The 2380-nt window shown below is 38.7% G+C and overlaps 1 long non-coding RNA gene across 1 annotated transcript; it reads left to right on the forward strand.

Annotated features, from left to right (window-relative positions):
• Window positions 1-306: 306 nt before the first annotated feature.
• LOC121394459 lies at window positions 307-2105 on the forward strand. Its single transcript, XR_005961726.1, has 3 exons — window positions 307-807; window positions 893-1027; window positions 2026-2105. It is a non-coding gene; the product is annotated as an uncharacterized LOC121394459 (long non-coding RNA).
• The last annotated feature ends 275 nt before the right edge of the window (window positions 2106-2380 follow it).

Consider the following 2380-nt stretch of genomic DNA (forward strand, 5'->3'; position numbering starts at 1 on the left):
GACAGACATAAGTATATGTAAATAAATGAGGGTGACAGGCAGGAAAAGACCTGAATACAAGGGGAGAAGGCAATAATGCAAGCATGCGTAAAGAAATAGACATGGCAGTCTCATTTTAGCTTGCAAAATATCATTACCATCTAATCTGCTGCATGGTGTTGCCTTCTAACCCTTTGTAATATTAAATGACAGATTCCCTAGCCTAAAATTCAGCAAAATAATTTCTGCATTTAAACAAATTATATATAAGTCCAGCACTATCACTATGATTCCTATCATCTTGTCAGCACCCCTGGGCTTGGGTGCTCTCCTGTTATGCATGTCTCTCTGCCCCTGATATTTATAATGGTCCTATTGGAAATCAATTAATAAAATACCCCTGGGTAACAACAGCCCTTCATGTTCATCCCCCCTCCTCTATCATATACAGCCTCTCTCTTCATTCTTGTGGTCTCAGAACTCTGGAAAATGTTCACGAGAGTGATATTAATTCTCAGGCCACGCTTCTTAGTATTTGTCTTCTGGAAAATGGACACTGGAAACATTGATATTGAGTTTGCAGTCATGATGTAAGGAAGATATTAAATGAATGATTAGTGGAATAACTGCGTCAGAAGAAAAGTACTACAGGAACTGCTGTGGACGTCTAAAAAGAGGCAGTAGAATACATTTTTGGCAAGCAAAAGCTTTTCAAGGAGGCTCAGCTTGATAAACACTAATACAAATTTGAATGCCAAGTTGAAGAGCATTCTTTGGGGCAGTACATATCTTCTGCTAGACCACTGCAAACCTCAGTTCCAAGGAAAGGTGAGAAAGCTGTACCATAACTATCCCTTTCTCTGATTATTAAATCCCCTTTCATGCTTTTGCACTCTCTTCCTCCTTCTATCAGTCTATTGTAGACTGGAAGCCAACATTTCACAGTTGAAAAATAACAAGAGGGAGAACAGCCAGAAAAAGAGAAAGGGAGAAGAGAAAAAAAGGACAAACATAAAGGAATACATTTTGAGGAAAATTGTGAAGATAAGTAAGTAAAGAGCCTGTAATTTTTTTGGTGTGACAAAACCCAGTTACATCTTTTATGTTGGCCTGGGCATGCTCCACTTGTTTATATAATGTAGAATAGTCCACCCTATGGCCATTCAGCATTTGTTGAACCAAAATTCTCAAAAGCCTTTTAAAATCATCTGCACAATTGTAGAGCCACAAGTTAGATAACCCTGATAAACATTGTACATTTTATTCCTTTTATCCTGTGTAACCTCAATCCTTTCCCAGAGTTAATGTATGCCCACTGTTGGTGCTGCTGCCCTTTCTAGACAGATGAGAAGCATGCAAATGCATTAGTGCCCAGGGTGTGTGGAATACAAATCTCACACAGGGTGCAGAATTCAGAGCTGGACAGGGAACATTGTGAAGTTAGGGGGTGGGTTGTGAAAGGCATGGGTTATGCCAACATTCCCCAGCCCACCCTTCAGGAATACTGCACTGCAGGGAACGCAGAAAATTTTGTATTGAGCCAGAAAGGGCAGGGCCTTGCACTCCATAATCCCTTTTTGGCACTCAAAGCAGGACAGGGTGCAAATGGTGAAAAAAAATGGTGGATTGCACCACGCCTTGCTGTTTGTTAGTGAGTCATTTTAGTTTTATTAGCTTTGCCATTCTCTGCTTACCTACAGTACTTGCATTTTCAGGCTTTACTCAGTCAAGTCAAAGAAGCTGATTTCAGGACCTTTTCAGCTGGAGGTTAAGTGTCCAGTCTTCTGTAGTGAAGTTTTTCTAGCCAATGACCACCAGCACTGGAATGTCCAGTGACAGCTGAGCTATGGGATGTTTCTCCACCAGTTGAAATACAGAACCATATAAACTACCTCAGGAGACATTAGCTAAAGCCTAACAAAGAAAGCTATAAAAATATGGTGTACAGTTAACAGTTAATTTAAAAAATTGTGCAAGGATACACAGGGGATTGCCATATAGCAATAATGATAATGAGGCATTATATTACATATTCTGTCCTTACAGTCACCCATTGTGCTGTCTCCAAGCTCTGCAGTTGCCAAAGCTAATAAAAGTTTTAAAAGAAGACCAAATTTATTAGAGGTAGGTTTTGACATTAATTATAATTGTTTCTGAATACTAAATATACAAGATGAATTGTATTATCTTAATTGCCAATGCAAAGTCAAGTTTTTTGTCAGTTTGTTCTGCCCACCATTTCTCTTGTGACAAAAATTGACAAGCATCTGCCCAGACAGAAAGGTAGTAACATTGTTATTTTTTTTCACAAATGGCAGCACTTTAATACTATAAATAAACATTTTGTATTCTGAGACAGTATCCCTCTAAGCTGGCATTAGAAATGTGATTTTTCATACAA

This window comes from Xenopus laevis, chromosome 1L (genome assembly GCF_017654675.1).
Source record: "Xenopus laevis strain J_2021 chromosome 1L, Xenopus_laevis_v10.1, whole genome shotgun sequence".
In the NCBI taxonomy this organism is placed as follows: domain Eukaryota; kingdom Metazoa; phylum Chordata; class Amphibia; order Anura; family Pipidae; genus Xenopus; species Xenopus laevis.